Source organism: Anopheles darlingi, chromosome 2 (genome assembly GCF_943734745.1).
Source record: "Anopheles darlingi chromosome 2, idAnoDarlMG_H_01, whole genome shotgun sequence".
NCBI classification, from domain to species: Eukaryota; Metazoa; Arthropoda; class Insecta; order Diptera; family Culicidae; genus Anopheles; species Anopheles darlingi.
The window spans coordinates 76025209-76051056 of record NC_064874.1 but is presented as its reverse complement, the minus strand read 5'-3'; the positions used below and the strand labels follow the sequence as shown (position 1 = coordinate 76051056).

General features: G+C 50.6%; 2 protein-coding genes across 3 annotated transcripts in view; one reads left to right on the top strand and one right to left on the bottom strand.

The window, feature by feature from the left end:
• The window catches only part of LOC125949637 (6-phosphofructo-2-kinase/fructose-2,6-bisphosphatase 1-like), a 53957-nt gene that overhangs the window by 11644 nt on the left and 16465 nt on the right, over positions 1-25848 (bottom strand). The window lies entirely within an intron of this gene.
• The window catches only part of LOC125949645 (alpha-N-acetylgalactosaminidase), a 40504-nt gene that overhangs the window by 3143 nt on the left and 11513 nt on the right, over positions 1-25848 (top strand). The gene's annotated exons all lie outside the window — the stretch shown is intronic.

The window sequence follows — 25848 nt, the reverse complement described above, 5'->3', positions numbered from 1 at the left end:
TTGCATAACGCAATTCCAAAAAACAATTAGAACAATCCGCCGCCACGATCTGGTGTGGTGGCCGTTGCCAAACCAAAGCAAGGGGTGGTGCTTGCATTCGCTGAGAATTCTAAGGGTGCGATTGCTTCGCTTTCGTGGCAGGGCAGGGTGTACCGCGGATACATGGGATCGTTTCCGAAATTACATAACGCCGCGCGCTACGCAGAGAGCCAACACCCAGTGGGTACCCTTTGATCCACTAGGGGTAGGGTTTGTGAGGCTGCGCTAAAAGCTTAGCTCTGGGTGCACCGGAACGCGCAAACCCGGACCCCAGACCCGCCAACCGTGTTTTTCCCATGACGAAAGCATCGTGAAGCGCGGCTTGGTAGCGGCTGGGTTGTTGGTGGTGGGTTTTCAATTTCATTTCCATGTTTAGTGGGCCAACAGACAGTGGCTGGAAAACGAAACAAACAAAGAAGTGAGGAAAGGGAGAGAGAGAGAGAGACAGAGAGACGAAACCGGACCGAGATTTGGTTTTCACTTTTCGGAGTACCCGGAGTGCGCACGCACATTATGCTGACCGGAGGGCGGGGGTCATGCAATTCATCAGACATTCTGGTAATTAGCATTCTAATTGATTTATTCGTTGGACGGGTACAACGAGAACACCAGTCTGTATTCGAATGGAGTGCGCACCCCTTTAACTGCACTTCAACTTGATTCAAGTTATGTTAGTGCATACTTCAGGTATACTACTTTGTCAAGTGGTCGTAAAAGGTGATTAAGGAAACATATAATAAAACCCTTTGACAAACGTTTTGATTTGTTTCATAGAAATGGCCGCACGCAAGATCCTCATAAACGATCCCCTATTTCTCTCTCTCTCTCTCTCTATCTTTGAGTCTCGGAGCGATCATATGATATCATTGATCAACGAAACCCACCCCGGTTTATGTTGTTTGCGTTAAGGAATAGACCCAGCCGCCAACCGACTTAATGTGGTGCGCTTAAGTCGAGCGGACCAATTGAGCTCGTTAAATGATCGAATGGGTCACCACAGGGGGAGAGACTTGGTGTGCGTGTTGGCGCGTGTGTGTGTGTGTGTGTGTGTGTGTGTGTGTGTGTAAGGTACATTGGCTAATCAGGGCCCTAGTTCACCGGCAACAGGAAGACAAGCGCGGCAGTTGACGAACCTGCGAGCATAAATGGCCCTCGACGAGGGAATGCGGTAACGCAGCCATTACATGAACACGAGCCCTGTAGCGGCCAGTGGAAGAGCTACTACCCGATTACCTCCAGTGGAGTACGTTACTTGAGAGGTGCCAATGTCACCTCCACGCAATTAATGCTCCAAAACTATGCGCCTTTCCATGCTCCACAGTCTTCCAGGTAATCTCGCTCTCGACACGGAATAGTTTCTTGGATTGAATTCATTCATTTATATTCATTCCTTTAGAAAATATAAACGAAAACAAGTTTGACCACTCAAAAAGTGTCAATCGATCGTATGCCTGATCGCAGGTCCAGCCCACCACCGTTGTACGCACACCACAAGACACTTTGGACACCGGACCGGAATCGCGTCTGTCAATCAATCCACCCTGTACCGTGTGTTTACTGGTCCAAACGATCGATTCGTGGATCGGAAAGACATCGCTCACATACCAGAGTCCGGAACCAGCATGTTCGCTCGCTCGAATCGGAAGAAAGTGGCCACCGTGTATGCTCACGGACGTTTCAATTCGTGAGCATCGTTTCCGTTGTGTGCGGACTACTACCGATCATCCTTTTATTGATCGCGAATTGCCTTTTACACATTTTGCACCAAACCCCGGAGTCGATCGATAGCGCAAGTGTCTCTAGTAGGCACCGGCGATGCTGCCGCTCCGAGGAACCCGCTCGAGTTCACAGCTTCTCTGCCGTCGTGATCGCGAATCGCGCAGAAGATGCTGGCGAATGAGTTCGGTTTCGATTTCGTTTCCATTTTTGGCTTTCGCGTTGATCGAGATGGTTGGCGAGATGATGCAAAGAGCGCTGGGTGGTTGGGCGGTGGATCGGTGCGAAAGAGTAAATATTACGCAGCGACCCCCTGCCTTCCAACCCCATCCTCGGCAGGCTGATTGAAGCTGAAAGCGAGGAGCTGATGCTCGCGAACCTCGCACACCGAGCGCTACGCGGTTTCACTTTCTTTCGAGTTTCGAGTCTGGTATCGCCTCGAGGGCGTTTGGGTTGATAACTGGTTCAAAAACCAATCCGAACGTACGCATGCAGTACGCATGGAAAGCTGCTGCTCTGGAAGGCGAGCGGAGGAGCCTTCAAGACGGGCCTCGCACGAAGATACTCCGGTCTTATGGTGATGGTTGATGATGATGCTTTGGTATCGCGGTGGTGTGTTGTTGTGCCCCAAATTAAATTGATTATTCCAGCACCAGCACACCCGTCTGTCTGTCTGCGAATTGTTGGTGCCTACCACGAGCGTATTGACCATGTAACATTGCTTTACTCTCGCAATCGTTTTAGCATTTAAATGCGTTATGCTTATGGGGGTTTGTCTGGCGCTTCTTGTAAAAAAAAAAAAGACGCGTCCAAAACCGAGCCCCAGCTTTGCATAGAAATGGATGATGGTGCATGCAGATCGCGATCTCGGGATCTTCGGTTGCTTAGAATTCATTTCAAGTAATTGGCCAGCGGAATGCATAATTTTAGTTACCCCACCCCACCGCTGCTCGACACCCGAACAACAATTAATCTATTGCCAGATCACGAAACACGCAGAGCGTGTAAGGCAGCAAATCGATGGTTGAAGTCATATTTTCGGGATAACCTTTGCCAGCACCGGGCAGACGAGCGATCGAGACTGACTGACGTAACATCGCTGTTCGTGGTTGCCCTTCTGGGCGGTTCTTACCCGACCAAATCCGACTGCTTTGTGCCACTCGGATGCGGTCCTGCATAAAGCATAAAATGTAGGTCAGCAGCAACAGCCACCCCCGGGGGGTGGGAGGGGGCGACGTATGCGGGATGTGATATTAGACCGCGAATGAATGGGATTGCTTGTCCTCCAATACCATCCAGTTGGAGGAGCCTTCCGTTCGCTGGCGCTACGTTGGCTGTTGCTGGAACTAATAATGAAGCAAACAATCCGCCAGGGAAGGGGGTTGAGGATGGGAGGGGGATGCTTATAAATGAGCCGCACGATATCCATGATCATTACGCGCCACCACAAAGCCTGATCGAACGATCGGCGCACAGCGAGCACCAGAAAGCAAGGAAGAAGAAAAAAATGTGGAGCATCGCGTGAACCCCCGTCCCCTGCAAACTGATCCACGCGATCGACATAAGACAACAATCGCGGCTTCTGAGGTCTGCCCGTGCCGCGGCCACCATCGATCAACGGGCAAAGCGTGTTGTCGCCGCGAGCAGCTGAACCAAATAAATTAAATCATTAAACTGGAGTGCGACAAACTAGGTGGATCGTGCCGGAGCGGAGCAGCGAGACAAATCCATCGAACAAAACAGCCAGCACATCCCGAGAGCGGACGAAAAAAAAAAACGCAGCAACAACAGCAGCAGCTCAATCTAATCGATCGGCGAACGTCACAAGAAGAGAAGCGCCGCATCGTTCGGCTATGGGATTAATAATGGCTGTTGTGTTGTTGTTGCTGTTGTTCTGTTATAATCGGCAGCCATGGTCCGATTGGCGACGCAGCGCGGATTAGAACAGCGTCAGCTGGTTCAGCTGGTTCAGCTCCGACCGATCTTTTATGCTCCGATTCAAACAAGGCGCCCGCAGGCGGTGGGAACAAAGCTAAGCCAACACCGGCATCATAGGTTTGCATAATGCTTCGCGGATTGATGATGATGCGGCTTCAAGCATCGACCATAGCGAGCTTAACGTGAACTGTGGTGGGGGAGGCCGCTAGGTGGCTTAATGATTGAACTTTTCAATTGCATCTGGCCCGTTCAGATCCCGTTGAGCCTTTATTCGGGACGTTTTCCCGTCACGCAACATCGGGTTTTATCGATTTAGGGAGGAAGGCTTCCCCCCCGCCCGGGGGGCATTGGATTCGCGGTGTTGGTGATGCGCAACAAGTGGAGCATCTTCGGATTGTAGCGGAATTGATTTTCTTCCTGCCCCGCCGGCTGCATAGTGTCGCATAGCTACTGCAGCAGGGCGCATAAGCATAGAGCATAAGCAGAGCAGCAGAACGGCATCAGGTAACGCGCATGGAAGCTAATGGATTCCGCGCCTCGATCCCCGATCGGCATTGATTGAAATGTGAAGAAGGGCGCGATCGCAAACGCCAGACCGGCTTGGCCGTTTGCTTTCGAAAGTAAAACGTGCGCTTCTCGTCGAGTGTTGGCGAGTCGTCGAGTCTAATCGAGAGCATTCCACATCCGTAATTGCATCCGCGCTGCACCGACTGCACTTTTCCAGTGTGCGATTGTGAGAAAAAACGGAAAATGCATTGCACACAAAGCGTGGCCGCACGCCAGACAAAGGCAACCATCAGGCAGACATTCTAGCCTTCGGGGAATTGCGGAACACGCCCCCCCCCCCCCCCACCCCCCCGGATCGCCTCGCTATTCCGCAGCTTCCCAAACAAAAGACCTCCGCAAAAGGCTGGTACAAAGAACCAACCTGGGGTCGGCCCTTCGGCCTAAGAAGCCTTTTTGGCTTTGGGCAACAGTTCGCCTCAAAGCGTTTCCTCGTTTTCCTTCCCCCGGCACTTTGATGGCGCTTCCGATTACCACATGTCGTCCGGACCGCACCTGTCGGACCGACAGCCGGCGAAATCACGCGACAAATCACGTTACGACAGATGATGGCTTTTTGATGGGATGAGACCGCCCGAAGAGCGATTCCCAGCCAAGGTTCACATCACGCAGGCGGGCCCGAGGTGTTCCATCTTTCGAGACTTCCGGCGGAGAGTGGTGCAGGTTACTGAGTTCGCGTGTTCCCGGCTCTGCCGCCACCGAGTCTTTGGGTGTTTAAATAGATAAAGTACTATCGTTCAAGGGGGAAGGCAGAGCTACTAAAGACTGTGATTTGTGAAGCCCATCGTGGTGGAGGCAATCGCGTTTTAATGAGTAAAATGATTTGCAAACTTGGCTAAAAGAAACAGATTGGCTGAGTGTATGTTGTGTATGTGTGTGTGTGGCCAATGCAAGAGGAGGAAGAGGAGTTAGAGGAACACCTCGGCAAGAAATGGCCTTGGTAAAAGCCTACATTAAGACTCCGTTGGTTGGGCCATTTGCTAACGACTTGTCAACTGGAAATCGTTTGCCGGGCGCTCAACTTCGAGATTGAGGGATTTGACCAAAAAATTTGAGGAGAAGCAAAGCAGCAACAACAACGCGCCACAGACAGATTGATAATTAACATTGCGACCATATTTGTTGACTGTTTTCTTTTCTTTGGAGCGCTACTGCTGCTGCTGTTGTGGCTTTTTACGTCAACCGAATTGTCGGTCCAGCGATTGTCGTCTACGAGTGGCCGACTATTCCGTTAGATTAGATTGTCTTTCAGACTTCTTCAGTGTTCGACATTGTGTTCGACATTCCTTTGTCATCGCACACCGAAGCTCATTAGCGCGGTCGTGGTCACTCCGGTTGTAACGCCAAACACGGCGCGATCCATTTAGTGTTCGACGTGATCCACACCGAGACCATCCACTGGGGTGGCCCTATAAATACGGTGGCTTTAGATGGAGAATGTACGCACCAGCTTACGGGTAGCAGGGACAAAACATAATCGATTATCGATTACGCAGACAGTGCGTCTCGGTGCTTGCGGTGCTAAAAATCTGACTGGACATCGCGGAATCGGGTTTGAACCGATTCACCTTTCGCTCGTCTTTGTGCTCCCGAAATGGAACCCCCATCGCCACCCTCCGTTACCCAAAGGAGTCTGATCTTTCGATTCCATTTTAACGACTAGACTGGCCTTTCAAGGCACGAGGATTAAGATGATGCTACGGACGGAGATTTCGGATTAAGATCATACGGATCCACCAAGGTCAGCAGAGATCGGTTACGTTCATACGGTGCGAACTGAACCTTACATAGCGTGATCCGTTGCTTCGAAACCGTCATCCAAAAGGCCTTCTTGGCGCCGGCACCGAAATGCGATGTCTGTTAATTGGTCTGGAGACCAGTTGTAATTGGTGCCCAACGGCGCGCCCCACACCATGGGATGCGCTCTGTTGGGCGCCGTTAGGCACACTTTGTAATGTGTGACCGATGCAATTAACATAACGAGCCCGCCAAGGTACACCTTAAACCACATCAAACGGATTCGGAACGGTTCTTTGGATCGGCCACGAAACGGACAATTCAAATAAACAAATGTTCCATGGGGCCACCACTAATCGGTTGTCCGCGTTCGGTTTGGATTGGTGTGTCGGTGCGCCGTGAAATCCATATGTTCCGTTACCACGATCGCTTCGCTTTATGCTGATTGTCTCCTTCGCCGGAGACGCCTCACAACCGGAGTGGATCGTCGTGATTGATTACCGTAAAAAATTGAATTCCACGATGGGGCCAGCTCTTCCTCAGCTCGTTTTTATTAATACCACGTTGTGCTCCCTTCCCCCCCAAAAAAAAATGAGACTTTTTAAGAGAGTTCCCATAGATGTTAGTGTTCATCAAATGAGGACGTCATCCCGGAACAATTAATTCCAAAACTGCATCTCATGGTGTAGCCAGCCCGTAATCGTGCGTCTGCCGTACACCGTTTAAACTCCAATTGATTGCTGCTGATGATTAAACAAAAAAAAGAAACTGTAGAGTTAATGTTCCATCTTTGGGCGATCTGTGACTTGGGGCTTTTTTTTGTATTTTTGGATACAAGGTTGTTAAGCAGTGGTTGAAATCATAATGAACACACCGTTTGATGGACAAAATCCGTTAACTCTCTGATGTGTGGAGGCCCCCCCCCCCCCCCCCCCGGGTTGATGATGCTTATTGGTTTTCGTGGGGGAGATCTCCAAAACTGAAGACGATACACAGGCAAGAGTTCGTATGTCCTGAGGCACTGCGGCTACCGGATGTATCGCGGATTGCAGAAGGAGATGCTCTGCCTCTCGAAATCAATGGTAGGTCAATGTGAGAGACCTACTTCGGCACCGATCGAGACCGACACCATCAATCAAGGTGGCACGCCACGGAGGAGCCCTCGATCGCAGCATCCTGCCTGGCTGTCAGGCAGAACAAATCCTCCCCAGAAACGGCACAGCGACCTTGTTCCCAAACTGCAACATCGACACCACTGATCGCTGATGACCGATTCCCGGATGCTCGATCGGATCGATCGGCTCGGTTGTACGTGCCCGCGGCACTAGAGCAACCTAACCATGCTGCCCGCCGCCGCATAGCCGGTGTTCCATTCGATTCCAATTTGACGAATCCTTGACATTTTCTATATTCCCGCCGATCGCACCGATCGACTGACTGCCATCGGTTGCGATCGCACGAGCGTGGCGCTTCCCCAATGCGCCAATGCGCGAACAGCACGACACCTCTCTCGCCGTGTGGCGTCGTGGCGTTTAGCCACGTCTCGTGTGACACCAATCCTGTCTTTGCTGCTCGGAAGTATGCTTGCTTGCGGGTGCTTATAGCGATGGCCGGACACCGACAGCTGACATCTGACACGAAGAAGCGCACCAAGCGATGGCCCTCCGCGTCAGTTTTGTAACTGTCGCAGGTTCGCCGGCGTTACGCATCGGCTTCTACGTCTGTCTCACGATCGTTGGATCGTGGGCACATTGTTTTTCAGCGCCGGACACCGGAAAATGGTCAAAGAGGATGAAGAGTACAGGAGCTTCCCTGCCCCTGGCGGTGGAGGCATGTTAAGCAGAATGATTTATGCTGTGGGTCACTGAAAGCGTCCGGTTGCGCGTGTCTGCGTCGGATTATGCTGCCCGCGATTATGACGATTATCATCGGAGCTTTTATTAATACGACACTCGGACAAACACCTTCCTGGCTGGAGATACAATCTGTGCACCGCCCCTCTTCCACCACATTAAATGGTACAATAGCGTCGGATTATGTTTATGTTGTTTGGCCCCGGCCCTAAAAGCCAGACGTACGCAAAACAATTTCATTTTTCCATTTCTCCTCGCCTTCAACCCAACCGGTTGGATGACGTGAGCTGCGATATCGCGGGTTAATCGTGCGCATAATCGCCACCACATAAAGCCCAGGGGGTTCAAACAGTCATACCATCAAGTGTGTCAAGCGTTTAACAAACGCCCCATAAGTTACTACGACGATGGCGCTTCTGCGAATGCCCCCCCGTCCCCTTTCGCTATCATAAAGCATCATAAAACCGAAGAAAGTGTTTTTCCGGAATGAAAGATAAAGCAAAGGGGTAACTGCGGTGTCCGTCCGTCGTCCGATGAGCCGGCTATACAACTGCGGACAATATACGCAAAAAAAAAACAACAACACTCGCAATGAACATGTTTTGCCTTCACGACATCCGCCCGATCGAGCGCGGAATTTATGATGAGTACAGTAAGGGACACACCCCGCCGGTCACCGTTGTTGACCATTGTTGGGTTGGGAGAGAAATTTGTTTCTCCTCTTCGGCCCACCGAAAACCCCATACCAACGGTCAATACGAAGCGAGTTGCGCGAACTTCACACGCTCGTCAAGCCAAGTGCCTCCAATCGTCGTGACAAATAGTGTTCAGCAAAGGGGGGGGAGGGGGGGGGGGGCGAGGAAAGGAGGATGATGATCGGACTCGCTCACAGTCAGGAGTCCTCTGATCCAGCTCCAATCAACCGTGAGCCGATTCGTCGATCGTCGATTGTGTATCGCGATTAATTGTTTTCGCCCCTAGGTCCCGGACGACCGGTACGTGCCCAGTACGGGCGGCACGAGTGCTGGTGCACCCGGCTCCCGGCAGCGGTCATGAAATCGCTTACTTTCGCTTTCACGCATGAATTTTGAACCAAAAATGCTTCGATGAAAGTTTACACACATTCAGTCTTCACATTGCCTCAGTTTGCCCAAGAGAGCGTTGGAGGCGACGGGAGGGATTGCTGCGTCAGAAATGGGATCGGTGATCCTGCACCGTTCGCTGGTTTCCGGATTCTCGCACACACACACACACACACACACACATTTTGTTTGGAGACTTTCATTTAGGGCTCGCCATGGCTTTTTGGGGGCTGGCCACTGGCTGGCTGAACGGCAACCGTTTAGAGGGTGTAGCCTGCCTGCCTCTGTTTGCCCCGCGTATCTTTCTCCCTTTTCACGACCAGGACCGACCTGGATGGGAAGCTGGTCGAGTAAATATTGGCTCCTCGTCAATGCACGTGAGGGAGGTCCGTTGGTTGGGTTTGCAAGAATTGGTCAAACTTTGAACGCCGGAGAAAGTAACACCAGAAATGCATTCACCCGTCGGGTCCGTGGTTGGCCAGTCACTTGGCTGACTCAGCGGCATGGTGGAGTTTGAGGTGTGTACCATCACGCGATACGCTTCTCGGGGCGCAGAGAAGTTACGACTTAATGTTTGCTTTCGTGTAGGGATAAACTGTTGTAATATCTGTACTCTATAGGAATTCAAATGTTGGATTGAAGCAAGAATGATGAGAAGGAAAGAACTGAACTGCTTCTGTAGATATGCTTGTAGCTAAATAACATTGGCATAGCATTCCATTAACTCCATAGCCGTGGCCACACGGGGCGAAAACTCTAGCGCAAACGAAAAAATTAATGCCAAAACATTTACGCTTGCCGTTTACATGCTGTCAAACGATTATAGGTCCGTGGAGCGTAAAACCTAGAGTAAAAGCTGTTTGCAAACGGAAGGGCTCGCAATATGTTCTATTTGTGGTTTACATTGATAGATAGTGATCATTGCTAGTGTGTTCAATCCTTTTCTTCCACAAAACGATTTTAATTTCCTCAACCCGGCCACGTAAACATATCGAAGCGTAAACGATTTGGCATTAATTTGTAAATTTGCGCGCAAATTTTCGCTCCGTGTGGCCACGGCTCATGAGCAAAACGTTAGGAAGCATTAAACTTTCGTAACTCATCGATGATCGTATGTCTTGTTCGCCAAACTAGCAAATGACTCCTTGTCACACACGGGAATGGCATCTTCAACATCTGCTTGCAGCAATTAGGAGTATTTTAGACATTGTAACCGAGCATAAGAAAATATATTTTAATGATCAACCATTAGCATGCTTCATGTTGCCTTTATGATGCGGAGCTGTTTTAGGGTTTCATTGCATAAGCGCTTGCGGTAAACCAAATATTCTCCCGTTTATGCAACCACCTGGTACATGGTTCACACGATGCTGCTACTGGGAGCTATCACATTACTACATTCAAACCAGCCAATCACCTTTGCCACCTTCGAAGGGAGAAGATAAATAATTGTCGTCCGAACGTTACTGTTGACAGCAGAACTTCGGGCAGCATCTCCCGCTGTACCATCTCCACCAGTTGATCGCTTAGAGAACTTCATCTGCTGCATTCGCGGATCCAAGTCATCGTGGTCGTGCACCGTCATCGGCGCAGAGAACATAAGAATCGCATCTGCTGGCGTGTTTACCATGTCCAGATGGATATCGCACCGACCTTTAGCCTTCCACGCCGATTCCGATCACGGCGGTAGTGCCACGGTGCACTTGTGTGCTCGCCATGCACCGCCACCACAACCGCCGGTGCCAGTGGTGCATCTCTCGTCTCGGCGGACAGGTTTTCCTCGGGAAAAGGTGTGGCGGCATTATGCAGAGTGACTCTCCTGGGAGGCTCATAACTTGTCTGGCGTGGCTGCGAAAGAGCAAAGTGATTCGAAAATTTGCAAACTCGTCGCCGGTTGCGGTTCACGATCGCCATCCTTTGCGAATGTACTTCTAATGTAGCGTTGCATCCACCACACCCAACCATTAATTCCGTGTATTCTTCTTTTCCTTTTCGCAGGTAAGACGAGCCTGGAGCAGGAACACATATGATAATGTGCCACAAATTAGAGAGAACTCTCGGTCACTTCCTCATAACGACGAGCGGTATGCAAATGGGGGCTATAATGAACACGATTCTAATTTTGCATCATTCTCCAGCCCCCCGGGGGCGTAAGAATGTTTATGCTTCAGGTTATCGTTGCAGCTTATCGACGGGTTCAAGGCTGCCGGAGAGTTCACGATACAACCAAACTTATTTTGAATTCTTTCTCCCACCCAAAAAAAGAATGTTCCGCATGTTTTCCAAATTTCCTTGGTTTGCTTTCTATCTTCGCCAGTTGGTTGGTTGGTTTATCGATCAGAAAGTAACCTTCGGCAAGGTTCGAGCGCGTGACCGTGTTCGGAGTTTTACGCGACCGGTTTGGCAACAATCTGTTTCACCGCCCTCCACTTTTGGAAGGATTTGCATAAATTGTTATTCTTAGAACGAGTGGTGATCAAATTTATAACACAACCGATCGCGGTCGAGACAGTTCACTTTGGTGCCGAGCGACGGCCGGTAACATCGGCAACAAAAGCTTTCCGATGGTTTTTGGTGCGTGTGGACCAACACTTTTATGATCCACCAATCAGTCGAGCTGAATGGCTGGTCCACGAAGGAGGCTGACTCCGGTCGGAACTCGGACTCGGTTTGCAGACTCAGGAATTTGCGTACCACGATCGTGGTGCGGTATTGCAACGATGCCAGCAACGCACATTCACAATTAACGATGATTAATTGCCGAAGGTGTTTGCGCAAACACAAGGCAAAGGGGGTGGTGTAGAGTAGGGAGGAGTGCGAGAAGGTTGAGACACATCAGCCGGACCGATCTTGATCCTCCGTCCGTCCAGGGAAAAATGACAAAATGAAACACCAGCCAGGCAGCTAGACAGACCTTTCATCATCACACCACGGATCGAAGTGGCAGTAGCAGCAGCACCACCACCAGCAGCCAGTCAGCCAGCACAACCGGTGTTCATTGTGCATCCACCGGCCGACATGCCGACACTTTCTCACAGTCATTTGCCATCCGTCGTCGGTTGGTTTTACTTGGCCGATTGAACGCCACGGCTTGAACCACCCGCCACCGCTAATCCGGTATGCAAAGTCTTGGCACCGGGCACTGATGGGGTCGGCGCGTCGCGTCGCGTCGCGAGAAGCAATCGTCGCGGCCTCGGCTTTGTTGGCGGCGCTTCTGTTGGCCCCACCGCCGCAACCACCGAAAACACACACCACCAGTAACCACACCATTATTAAAGGGCCCGGACAAATAGAGTTGTTGTAATGCGTAATGCGGTGTGTGATAGCCATCGGTGTCGGGGGAGTGGTGGTGCGTCGTCCGCATGGGAATGCGAACTGTCATGGTCAGAGCAGGTCACGCTAGTGTTTTTTTGTTTTTTGGGTTTTATGGAACGACCGGAGTAACAGCAGCAGCAGCAGCAGCAGCAGCAACGGTGTGTGTTTTGCGGCAAATTTGATTGCCGACATGCTAATTCGGTACAGACCAGGGGGAATATCCACAACCACAATTGACCATTATTGCAACACTGGCAGTGGCTGGTCACAGTTTTGCAGCGTAGACCAGTGTTAAGAAGACGCTGGAAGAAGGTTGCAAACGGTGCAATTCGTATGAGATGATGGATGCTAAATCGTTTATGTTTTCGAGTACCTCGAGAGCGGTGATTATGGTTCACGTTGTTTTCGGGGGTTTTTAATGCAGTATTGCCCATTGTTTTCGACAAGGATTGCAGTATGGTAGGATTGGACCAACAATGTAGTGTGATTTGTGAACGACTGTACGATTCTACTAGACGACTAAGATGTCTTGAAATCATGTGTTACGCCATGTCAATTCCAAAAACACTAATGCCTAAACTATCGAACTAATGAGCGCTTTCTAGTTCGCTATTAATTGGCAATTTGTTAGCATGTAGTCTAGCCCCCCCCCCCCCCCCCCCCTCTAGAGAGCATAAAATCGAATAGCTACCATACTTCCGTCCGTCTCTTTAAAAACCGATCCAATGGTTAACATTTCCCTACGCCAGCCTGTATTTGTGGGTCAACGCTTCACATCAACAGCCGAGCAGCAGTGCAAGCGCAGCGGACCGCTGACACTAACCTTTGTAACAACCTTTACACTGTTTGGAAGAAGCGAGCACCATCCACTCTGGAGTAACTAGACCAGATCGGGGCTGCGCTACGGTGCACTTGATTGACCTACCGACCGACCGACCGACCGACCGACCAAGCGACGCCAATTGTGTGTCCCACATCCCCAGCATCCAGCACCCAGCGCGTTCCTTTGGCATTTTGGTCTCAGCGCGATCAAAGTGTAACACATGGCAGATGCACCACACCGGAGCTGCCAGACGCCTCGGATCGTTAGAATAGTCAATCGATTACCACCGGCGTCGATGATCACCATGCTGGCTGGTTGCCTTGCTGGCTGGGTGGCTGGCAGCTGCATAACCATCCCCATGCAGCAGCATAACCTTTTTTGCCAGCGCTTTAATGCTCCCGGCTAACGGTGGCTTCCTCCTACACACGCCGTGGTGCATTTGCAGTGCGCCCGTGAGTTCGCGGTGCATTGTGCATCAGGTTGGCACGCTCACACGGCCCCACCAGGGAGAGGCGAGCAGGGCGGAATTGCACAACAGTTCGTGCTCACCAAAACGTCCCATGTACGGGCGTGTGTGTGTGTGTGTGTGTGTATGTTTAGAGGGAGGGCTTGAAGGAGCGCTGTTTTTTCGGGCTGCATGCCATGAAGAAGGTGGCCACCAGCTAGCAGAAGGAAAATCAATCAAAGCCTCCGTCAGTGTATGCCGTAGAAGTGCCCTGATTGAGGTTATGTGGTTCGTACGGCGAGTGGCAGAAGTACACGCGAAGCGAAACTGGATGGTTGATGTGTTTCGTGCCCGTCCCTCTCGGCGTTTTGCATGGAAAGCGATCGATTGGGGACCAATTTAGGGGAATGGCAGCCCATCTTCCATCCCGGAGATGGAGACGGAAGGAAACGACGAATTTGTGGCGACAAATAAGAGGATGCGACCGTCGGCCCGGCCACAGTTTTCTCCCTCTGTACCGCTAATTAAGCCATCGATTAGAGGGGATGGAGGGGGGCTTCCAACTCCTGCCCAGTTGGCATGGCCATGTAATGACATGGGGTGATGATGATGCTGACAAATCAGCATCAAGCATGCGTCCGGGTGCTGGATTCGATTCCGGCAATTGGTTCCCCTCCCGCCGTGAAAGTAAAACATAAATCCCGCCGCTAAACTCGGAGTTGGAACGGAAACGGAACTAATGTTGGTTGGTTGTAGAGGTTGTAAAGGTGAATGTCAAAAACAGGCAAATATTTTCCATGATCTTGCCGCAGGTCACGCACGATGTTCAAGTTGGATCAAGTTGTGGCTTCTTGATGTTCTCCGATATGCTTAGCATGCTTCTCTAAATTATTTTTAGATTTAAGACCTTTGAAATGATCAAGAACGAAACACAAACAAATTACAAACGACTACCTTCAGTTTGTAGCACAACACCAATATCTTAATGTATAAAACGACCATGACTTCCTTGGTTTTTTAGACTAATTTGAACAGATTTCGCAAACGCAAAGCCTCTAATCCTCCTCGACTATGTAGCTCTACATCCGTTTGTACTCCTGCATGAGGGGTCACATCGATCAATTCTCAATTTGCCGGTGACATTTTAACCAGATCTCACGCTTCTCAACCGTATTAACGGGGATGAGGAGAGGGATCTGTATAGAAAAAAAAAAAAAAAAAACGAGCACCCCTCCGTTGCTAACCGCTCATCAACCGCTGGTGCTGGTACATCATTCACGCACCCGATGATCACCACCACGCTACACGTGACGATCGGATTCACTCGTCGGTAGTAGTGATGTTAGCACCGCCATGCCGGACGTACCGATGGATCGATCGCGAGACCCAGCGGGAGCGCAAATTTCCCGTGTGAAATCGTTTCGAAATTTGGCGATCATCGTGTACACGCCAGGCGCTTGATTGGTGGCGGTTCGCGTTACGTTGTTGGTTCGCGATCGGCAACACCAAACAGTAGTAGCGCTGGTTGTGAGGTGCGGAACTTAGCGCCGATGGTGCTGACGTCGTCGCGTAGAGTTGCCGCGGTGTCATGAATGTTGAAAGAACAACCAGCGGTGGACTGGCGATGGACCGGCTGGTGCCATTTGCGTGCGAGGCACCCACGGCACTTATGCAGATCACGACATACCGATACTGCGTATGGCGCGTGCGAAACTCAATTTTCCTTATGACATGCTAGGTAACCACATATAGGACGGGTGCTGTGGTGGATGAAGAATTTGTGCGAAATGCTGGCTAATAATGGCTTCTAGACGCATGGCCCCGAAGCAGGGTCATTCTCAGACACCTTAATGCGAGTGCGATTGCGTGCAGATGCGGTTGGTTTCGTGGTGATCGCGACCACATGACAACCTCACTCGCACGGAGGAAGATCAACAGAAGGAAGGCCCCTAGTAGTGAGTGTTTAAACAAAACCCCTGGCCAGCAGCTTCCCGGGATGCAGAGAGAGACCTTTGCACGGTGGAGTGGTGATCGTGTGAAGTACCGCTGCTTGGATGCTGCTTTGCAGACAATCGTCTTGAGCGACGCGAGTGATTTGCCAATAATTTGGCGAAAATTCTAAACAGCAATGTTTATTCATGCAAGCGGCAATGGCATACAAGCGAGGACAAATTATTTGGATGCTAATAGGCTGCCGGCGATGAGATGGTGCTGCAAAACGAGCAAATATGGTGCCGAAGTGACTTCCGTGCTCGCCGCTCACATCATTTATCCAACTAATTTGAAGTTTTTTTTTTGTACCTTCCATTATACGACATCAAATTATGGAATCCCGTGGGTTTGTGCTGCTGCTTCTGTACACCTTAAAGGTAGCGGTAGCGTCAATTAGTAGAAACGAACGAAAATGGTTCTCCAAAATCATGCTGCTGGTGATCATAAATTCGATCAACCGCCTCCCGATGCGCCTTTTAAGATCCTCGGGCAAAGTGACTCCACCGAAGATCGCTAAAACGCCCATTCTCGAACGCGTCTGCCGTCGTGGTAAAATAGAAATGGAGGCGTTGATGGCCAGCACCACGGGGATCGTGTGATCATTATGGTGATCGCGACCTACGCGAACGTGGGCATCGATCATTATTGAACAGCACCATGGCCGTCTACATGGCACATCGATCGATCGCTCTGGTCGGCCCAGCAGAATCCTCCGTATAACCAGTTTGCATCTCATGTGTTTGCGCTAACATGGAAGATGCATCTTCCTATCGGGGTGGGAGGGTCTGGACTTGCGCGTTGGTTGCATTAGCTAGAAGGTTGAACAGCTGCATGCAAATCAAATGTATCTCAACAGTAAAACCAGACGCCTATGTGTGTGTGTGTGTGTGTGAGTTTAGTTGATTGTGCGCATCTGGACAACCTTCAGCCGTACATGTCTATTCGATTAGCCCGAAGGTCAGGCTAGCAATTCGCCACGAGTCCAACACTCAACCCTGCCCGGCGGACATGGCGGTCAACATTAATATCCAAATACAACATTATTCAACTCACATCTCGCCTCTCTTACATTTACCAAATGACTTGAAAGCTTAATGCATGTTATGTTTAATTATCTGCGAAGAAAGTGCTGCCAATGGCGATCGCAAGGTCACGACTCTCGATCGAGTAACAGAAATTAAGCATGAAGAGCACCACGAAGCACAGGTCATCATTTTAATTGTTATTGTTGTGCATTTTAGTGCAGCTCGAGTACGCTAGCGATCTATGCGCAATATGCAATGCAAATCAATAAATGGCGAATTCCAACTCATTCTCGTTCTTTTGCCGTTTGTTTGGTTTGTTGGCATTCTTTAATTTTGCACAAAAAGGCATCGAGCCTCCCAGAAAGTTCCCTTTTCTACTGACTCACTTACTGCGCCGCTGATAACCACCCACGAGACGCGAGTCAGTAATGGCAAGATTATCTTTGTTTTTCTTTTCAAAACAGCAACGACGCAAAAAAACTAACAAAGATAAGCGCTCGGTTTTTCGCTGTTTACGTGTCAAGAGCGTTCACCAGACATACAGACGCTTCCTTCAATGTTATCGGTTTGAACTTCCCTGAACAGTGGCGCCAAGAAAGCCATTCTCTACCGCTGTCGATTGTGTTGAGTCCGTTTGCACAAACGCCGTTCGCAGTGTGCCACCGATATCGTCGGTGACAGACCGTTGCGCATCGCGAACACATTTAAACACGCATTAATCACTCGAATAATGCAAGTGACCGGCCTAAGCGAAGAAGAAGGGGAGGGATCCATGATTCACCAACAGCTGCGAAACAAAGCCAAAGAGAGAAAGGAAGTTGGTGCACCGCGCACAAAAAGGAGTTCCAAACACCTGTTTCAACATACTGGCGCACGGTTGTTGTCCATCCAGCTGGAAGGCGTCCATAGGTGGGCTGATAGGAGGGATGACATGGCCCCCGCACACACACACACACATACACTCGAGGGCTCCGCTTCCTAGGAAGTAGCAGCCTTTGTGAGACGAGTTTTACGAGATTGAAACCCATTTACTACTTGCAGCTCATCATCATCATCACCATCACCGGACATGATGAAAATGATCCGCCAAAACAACCAAACCAACCTCACCCTTCCTTCTCCTACTCCTGCATCTAAAAAACGATTCTGCGAGCGGATCCGGTGCCGGTAATTTAATAATATAATTTGGAAAATGGGATACTCCATCCTGAAGCGCACAATATGGCATGGTATCCGTTGCGGTTTACTATTACATCGCGTAAAGCACATTGTTATGCTCGTTAGCATGCAGCAAAAAAAAACGGTGTAACGGCCAGCGACGTGGTGCTACTGGTGATGAAGAGTACTTTCCACGAGAGCCGATCGAAAGCATCATTTCATGTAAACGACGACGCAACGGAGAGTGAAAAGAGAGCTTCAGCGAACGATAGGATAACAACTACTGCTGCTGCTGCTGCTGCTGCTGCTGCTGTTGCTACTGCCGCAACAAGTCGTGAGGCATTAGATTATTAAATTAAGTTCCATTTTCGATTGCTGCTCCCCCGCCGAGGAGTGAGCAAGCAAGCGAGCGAGCGAGTGAGTGAGGAGGAACCCAGACGCCATGCCACGATGCACGACTGGCAGGAAAAACGGAAAAATCGCTGGCCGTAACAAGCCGGGTCCGAAAGCGAACGCTGAACGCTTTTTGCTCACCGACCGGTAACGGAAGAAAGTAAGACCGACGGAACGGCCACGGCACGGTCACGGCAGCATAACACCCAATTTATGCTACTTTGTCTCCGCGACGCACACGACACGCAATGTAGCAGCAACATGCGGAACAACATTCGCCCGGTATCGGGTCCGATCGATCCGCCTGATCGTGAAGTCGTGAAATTATGACTCCCTCCGGTATCGTGTTTCGCAGCGTACAGCATATAGGGCTCACCATGTGTCCCTTTAATGTCCATTTGGTCGCTACTGTAGAGGGAACATCGCGCTCGACGATCGATCGATCGTAAACGATCGTTACGTAAGCTCCGGTCGCACGCACCGCGCGGATTGCTCCAATTGCCCGATCGACGATCGACGATGTTAAGGTCGAACAGAAGCGATCGGCATCTAGACTCTCGAGCAACTGGATCGCGAATGAAGGAAGCCGGCCATCTCCGGGATCCGCGATCTCACACACGCGCACACAGAACACTTGCAAATGGTGCGTTCTAGTGGCGATCATTCCTTCCAGCATCCTTTGGTAATGCTTCTGGTTATTATAATTTTCGAAAGTCATTTCCTTCACGGATCCACGAATCCACCATAAGTCATATCTGCTTCGCTTTGTGAACGGTGATCTCTGGCCACCTTCACCAAGGCGGTCGAATCCGGTTCGTATCACCTTCTCCTCCAGTAAGATACTTTATTGAGGCCTCTTTTGTTGTCTTCTCCGGTGTCCTTCTCCTAATCGCGGGCGTCTGACTTGGATTCTGAGGCCCGCGAGACAATACCCGATGGCTACCCAAGATGCTCAAGATCTTCCCATGGTCAAAACGGGGCGGTGTGTGTGTGTGTGTGTGTGTGGGTTCATAAATCATTTATTGGCACTCCTCCCTCCCGTCGCGCGATGCGCATTAGAAGGCACGCTTCTGCGGTGATTGTGATCGCACACTAACTCGACCTGCAGGCGATATAACTGCTGCTGCTGCTGCTGGGGTTTCGATCATCAATAACAATAACAATACCTTGTTGTTGTTGTTGGCGCTTGATCGCGATCATTTTTGAGGGTCAAAGTGAGGTGGCGCTCGGCGAGTTTTTTGTTTCGGTCGATGGTCAATGGCAGCTCGATGATATGGAGCAGCGGGAATCCTATGGAGGAAGCGATCGCGCCGCAAAGCGGATCCTTTCACTTTACCTGCTGCTACGATCGCGGAGGGCGCCGATCGTCGGTTTCGGGATTTATGTATCCTCCTTTAGTCGTCAGTCGCGACGCGATGGAGAGCATTGGCGACTTGGGGACTTCTGTTGAGCAAACAAACCCCCCCGGGTTGACCGTGGTTCCCATCGTCTGCGGGGAAGTTGTTTTGATGTTGTTGTGTTTGGGAAAATGAATTAAACATACAAATACGAGGTGAGGTCCACTTGCGGCTACCGAATTCGGGGTGCGTGCCAACAAGAATCGAAACCGCAACACCTTCTTCTATTGTGCTCCCGCAGAGGTCGTCGTTAGAGTAACCAGAGACACGAACACCTTGTCGATCATTAACGATGTACGAGCCGAAAAAATACGGGGAAAACTACCACCACCGCACTCCAATTCATAGCAGCACGCGGCGAAAATCGGTCATCCGGCGCCGGGGCCTCCGACAGGATAGGGCCATTAGTTGCGCGCGATCCGCCAAGCACGACGCCCTCCTCCTGAACCGGAGTATAAAATGGATTCGAGATTGAATTGAATTATGGCGAGCAGCGACGAGATAAGCGGAGGACCGCAACCGAGATAATCGCCCTTTAGTGAAACACTTTTCACTTCGCGTTTGGTGTGGTGGCGCTGACATGATCGTGTTGGCTACGAAAAAAAAAGGTAACATAATGGCCAGTGTTGACAGGGGGTTTGACACTGACCGCCACCCCGGCCCTCTCGACGATCTGATCGCATTTAGAGTATCCGCTATCAGCCGTTTTAGGTGTAAACATTATTGGCAGCTAGCCTTCTCGATCGTACGATCATTGTTCCCTCTCCGGTGGCCAGTGAAATGGTAAACTTTCAATTTCAGAACTCCGACCGTCGGAGTGGCGATCATCGCGAGTGGAAAGGGAAAGCAAAAGGCCAATTCTGTTGCCCAGCCGGACGCCAATCGATTGTATGACTACGGGCGAGAGGGAGGCTGAGGTCCTAAGCACCGGTTCTGAGCTGTCTGGAGAGAAAAGGAAAATGCTTTTCCAGCAACAGCAGCAGCAGCAGCAGCAGCAGCATGTTGGTAGGCGAAGTGATCATCAGGGAGCGATCGATTCAATCACGTGCCATGTTTCCGCTCCCCCATGCTACCCACTTTCGGACGATCGAGCAGAAGGAAATTCAAATGAAAGTGTGATCTTTATCTGATCCGTGGCTGCTGCTGCTGCTGCTGCTATTGCTGCTGGTTTCTTTGTTTTTCCCCTCACCCCGAAAACCGTTGCGCAATGCGCATCGAATTAGAGGAAGGAGGGAGCGCTACGATCGGACTCGATCAAGGCGAAACGATCTGTTCCGATGGCAATGATAAGCTGTAAGCGATGCCCTCGTGCACGCTCGGGATGGGTTTGCTCTGGCTTCAGTGAGGTCGAGGCAGATCGAATAGAAAATTATACATTCGCAGAGGTGATTTGCTTGGGACGCCCTTTCATTTTGGAGTACCCCTTCAGTGCACTAGTGGGAGTGTCACTAGAATGGCGGGCGGCTTGTCGCGTGAAGGGCAGAACCTTGGAGCATCAATGTCTCTAGATTGCAGTTATGTCCTTCATTTGGGTAAACTAAGTTGGAAGGATGATTATTTCGCATCAACTCAATTTAATCCGATGAATTCCTAATGAATTAAAACAAAAATAAATTGCTGAAGAACCTCAAGCTATAATTTAAATGTTAGCATTAGGTTAATTTCCATATTTTGCTGACAATCGAATCCTGTACTGTTATTAGCAATAATGATATGAGCTTCTTTAAATATTGATTGAGTTTTTCGTCTCCTTTTGGGAATCTAGAGACATTTTATGACTTTTTTCCTTTAAATTTTGTCACTAAAGCTTGAATGCAGAATAAATTTAATTGATATTCTATTGGATCGAATAGGTCTAGAGTTTATCTAACCTACTTTACAGACTTGTAGGTTAATGATAGCTCAAAAAACACACCATCTGATTGAAGCATTGCCTACATAATGCAACATTGCGCTGACTGAAGAAGCGCCTCATTGATGACCAACTGACAATGCCTTAAAGCGAATGGTCGCTGCAACAAAACATGCAAATCCTGCTGCAACCCAGTACCCCAGCCCGCGTAACTCAAACAAACCTTTTCTCCCGACGGTGAGCCATTGCAATGCGACACAACCGATGCCAATGAATGGGATTGCAATGGAATTCCTAGGCGAGCGATCCTTTTTGCGGCAAATGCGGAATGAATTTGAAATCATTATCGGCCAATTGGGGCTGGTGTAATCGTGTGGCGGTAGGCCGTGAACGGAATGGATTTCCAGCAGATTACACCACTTGGCACATAACCTCCCGTATGCCCAGGCCGTTGCGCGGTACGGTTTCATAATTGTCCCTGGCCCGGCTCCTGGCCCGGCTCCTGGCCCGGACATTGCCGTTTTTTGTCCAATTAAAATACTTTTTGTTCGCTGGCAAATCTGGCGAGCAGAGGCTGGTGGTTTCTGGTGGTTGAGAAACGGAGGCAATCTGAGAGGCGCCCAGATCGAATCGAGCAGAGCATCTTCGGAATCGTGTGTGTGTGCATGACGTAATGTGTCATCCGCCGATTAGAATTCCCGGTTTGTGGTGCTGCGAAAGTGAGTGTGTTGTCCGATGTTTGCCTAAGCGCCGGATGCCATCACACCGCATTACACCGCTCTCTTTTCACTCCGATTGCCCTTCCGGTGTCCGCTGTGTGTGTGTGTGTGTGTGTTTTGCACACACGTGCCCGGATGGCCCGACGAAGGGCCAATCGAAACCGAAGCATAAAGAAGCAATGAAATCGCCCGAAACCGGCCACTGCCGGCATTACGATCGATCGATCGATCGGTCACTTTCAATTTCATAACCCCTCACTTTCCACATTCACGCCGGCGACCAGCGGCAATGAATCGCAACAACGTTTTTCACGCCACATACTATCACGTCCCTCCGACCGGGCTTCCTAGTAGCACCGTCCGGACCGAGTTGTTGCTGCTCATCCGGGCACCCCACGGGACTGGCGCCCAACGAGGGACTGCCCAACGGAATTTCAATCAATTTGCAACAGGAAAACGGCACACAGCCGCTGTGTGTCTCGGTGGAAAGTGTGTGTTTTAGAATCTGACTCCACGTAACCGGACACTCTGGACCGGGCCGCGATCGCGTCGCAGAACCGTCGTCTTGCGCTAGCTCGCGATTGGTTACGCTTTTGTGCGGCCGTCCAGTGGCTTCGCGATCGATTGCGCTTTTTGCTTCCATTCTATGTAATGTCTTACTCTTCGCCGTCGGCCTAACCACCTCTCGTTACTCAACGGCATGATCATGAGGTCATTAAGGGAGCTGTGACAATGAATGGGGCAGTGAGCAAGGCGAAAGGCCCACCTCATCGTGTCAGATTGATTGAAAGAAAGCGCTCGTCGACATCGACGGCGAACGACGGACCGAACGTGACAACAATCGTGTTGCAGCATAAATTAACATACCAATCGGCATCCTCCCGCCTGCTCCCTGGCCATCGGATTTCATTCCATTTTCTTCCGTTACGGTCCACCGTGAGCTTGGTGGTTCGAACGCTTTCCAACAACGACGCGGAATTATGACGGAAACATGGTCGAATGATCATAAATCCCCCGCCGCACGCCAGAAAACGCACGAAACGGAGATGAGTGATAACTCATACGCACGCACACACACACATTGACGCAGGTGTTGCTCTTATCGCGGTGTAATTTGTAAAACTCATCTCCCATCGGCCCGGCACGAGATCCTCGAATTCGAGATCGAGCATCTAGCGGGCGCGATAAGCGATCCTCCATTTTTCATTCCCTCTAATGGCCCGAGCGGCGGGGTGTGATTTCACCGATAGGAAGCAGCACGGTGCGTCCGATAGGAAGCAGCACGGTATTAATGAAATGGCCGCGTGATAAATTAGTAGCGATGAGTGATTGGACGGAACGGCACGGAAGAAAGCTCCGGAGAAGCGTTTTGCGTAAAGTGCGTACGGCAGGCCGGTCGCACAATATCCATTCCGTAAAGGTGGTAGCGCACTCCCATCATCGCAATGTGTTGCCATTTTGTCAGCATCCTCGCCAGCTGACCATGGCGACCATGGCGTTCTCACGCGCTAAAGGTCACCACAATTGGTTCGCATATTCATGTGACGGCACTCCAGTGTGGTAACCTCGAGGAACTGACCTTTTTGGGAGCTCTCTACTTCGCTCCTGCGTGGCTAATTAAATCGACATCAATCTGGTGCTGGTGTGCGCGCCAATTCTATGCTAAAGTTCTGAGAAGCTGGTCTCACCGTGTCTTCACATGACTGTGGGGTAGCGATCGCGCTTTTGTGTATTAACGAGCACGCCGCATGAATGTCACACTGTGTGATCATTAGTGGACAGCTCTGACCGAGTGCCATCAACCACCGACCACCAACCAAGAAGTACCAAGAAGCACCCTTTGTTCGATCGTTCTGATGTTGTGTCCTTCGCAAAAGGAATGTGTATGTTTGCTCTAGAATGTGGAGCATAAATATGCGAAATCAACTTCCCAGGGGGTCACTAATTTTAGTGGCAAACACTAGGCACTCTTGTGCACCACGTGTCAATCCAATCGTGACGCGATCACGTCAGGAAAAGCGTCATTCGGTGTGCGGCCTGATCGCCCTTCAACACTCAATGCGCGTGTCCCGTCCATGCACGGAGAGACAACGACGCGCACACGGAAACAAACAAGCAGCGCGATGTCGAAGCATCGCACCACCTCCTCTTCTCCACTCCATTACACGATTGCGCAATCGCTATCGTGGTATGTGAGAAACATGAGGTCGAAGAAAGTGCAAATGTTGAGCAGCCCAAACAAGGAACAGGCCCTACCACCTCGTATGCCATTGTCCCTGCACGGAGGGGGGAGGGGAGTGTATAGAGTGGCCAGCACGTGGAAGGTGCTCTAATGACGCTAAAGCTTGAATTGAAAGATCATTCGCACTAGCGGCTGCCGTTGTTCCGTGGTTGCGGCTGTCGAATCCGATGTCTTAATGTGGTTCGACAGAAGAAGTAGAGCACACCGCCCGGGCATGTTGGCCCTGTTGGCCAACAACGGCCGGCAAGGAACACGGAACAATGCTAATTACATGTTGCCGCCACCGAACCACCGGCCAGAGCTGCCGGCCAGGGATATATGGATCGAACTAACCCAACCCGTGGCGGTGTGGCCATTTTGCTAAAGGAGAGCGTAATTACTGTCCGCCATTATTTTGCGTCCGCCAACAAATCCACACGGCAGCAGCAGCAGCAGCAACAGACAAATTAGAGGGCTTTCGGGGCACGTAATCGCGTTAAAATGTTGGACCTCTCGCGCGCCTCGCGCTGGCTCGGAATGATCGAAGGCAGTTTAGCCGTTTGCCCATTACCCGGTGGATCATCCGGTGGAATCATCAACCACCCGGCCTCTGTCATCACAAAAAGGCCATCCCAAAAGGTTCAGACCACACAGTAATGGTTCAGTAATGGGACGGACGCACAACACGGTCCCTCTGTGTGTGTGTGTGTGTGTGCCCTGTAATCCTGCAGCACAATAGCTTCGCGCGCGCACCGTTCCAAAACACGGGGCGGATGCAAAGGATAGTCCGTATGGGAAACGCGGACGCGCAATATGGTACAAGCGGCATATGACCGCGCCCCGACCCCAGATGGTTATCGATTTCGTACCAACAGTAAACACCCCGGAACGCCCCGAGATTGCGGCGATATCGAGCTCAACACCATCTACAACTGGCTTAAGATTGTGCCAATCGAACGCATTGTTGACCGTGAACACGGGTCTCCGGGTGTCGCCGGGTACACGGCCTGGGTATGACAACACCTAACCCGAAACCAGAACGACTCGCAATCCGTCGAGAGTTTGTGAGAACCGTGAGCGCTCCCTTTGGACTTGAAAGAAGGGGGGTGGTTGGAATCTACGGTTACACAACACTGTCGACCGTGCATGAGAGGTCAAGAGAAGGTAAAGGGTACTGCATGTGAAGGGGAGTGTGGCCTGTGCGTTAAGTGTTCCGGAGACCTTTCGATGATGCTATAGTAACTCAATTGTAAATGGTCTACTGCTGCGTACGGTGTGCGGTTCACATCGCTAATTACCGCCAGTGCACTGGGAGTACGGGGCAGATATCGTAATGACCGCTAAGCGATACTCTCAGCTGATGAAGTAGTTCTACCAACATATGGTAACGCGTAACTGTATGCTATAGAACCGGATCAGCCGCCATACTGATCGAGTTCTCACGCAATATTCGTATCTTGAGTGCCGAGCGAACATTGCCGACATACTTTGTTGCGCAGATCTCAAACCGCAGCCATCAGCTGTTCCGTTACCGGGCTGCGTGCTGCGTGCTGTACCGTGTACCGTGCCGGTGTACTTC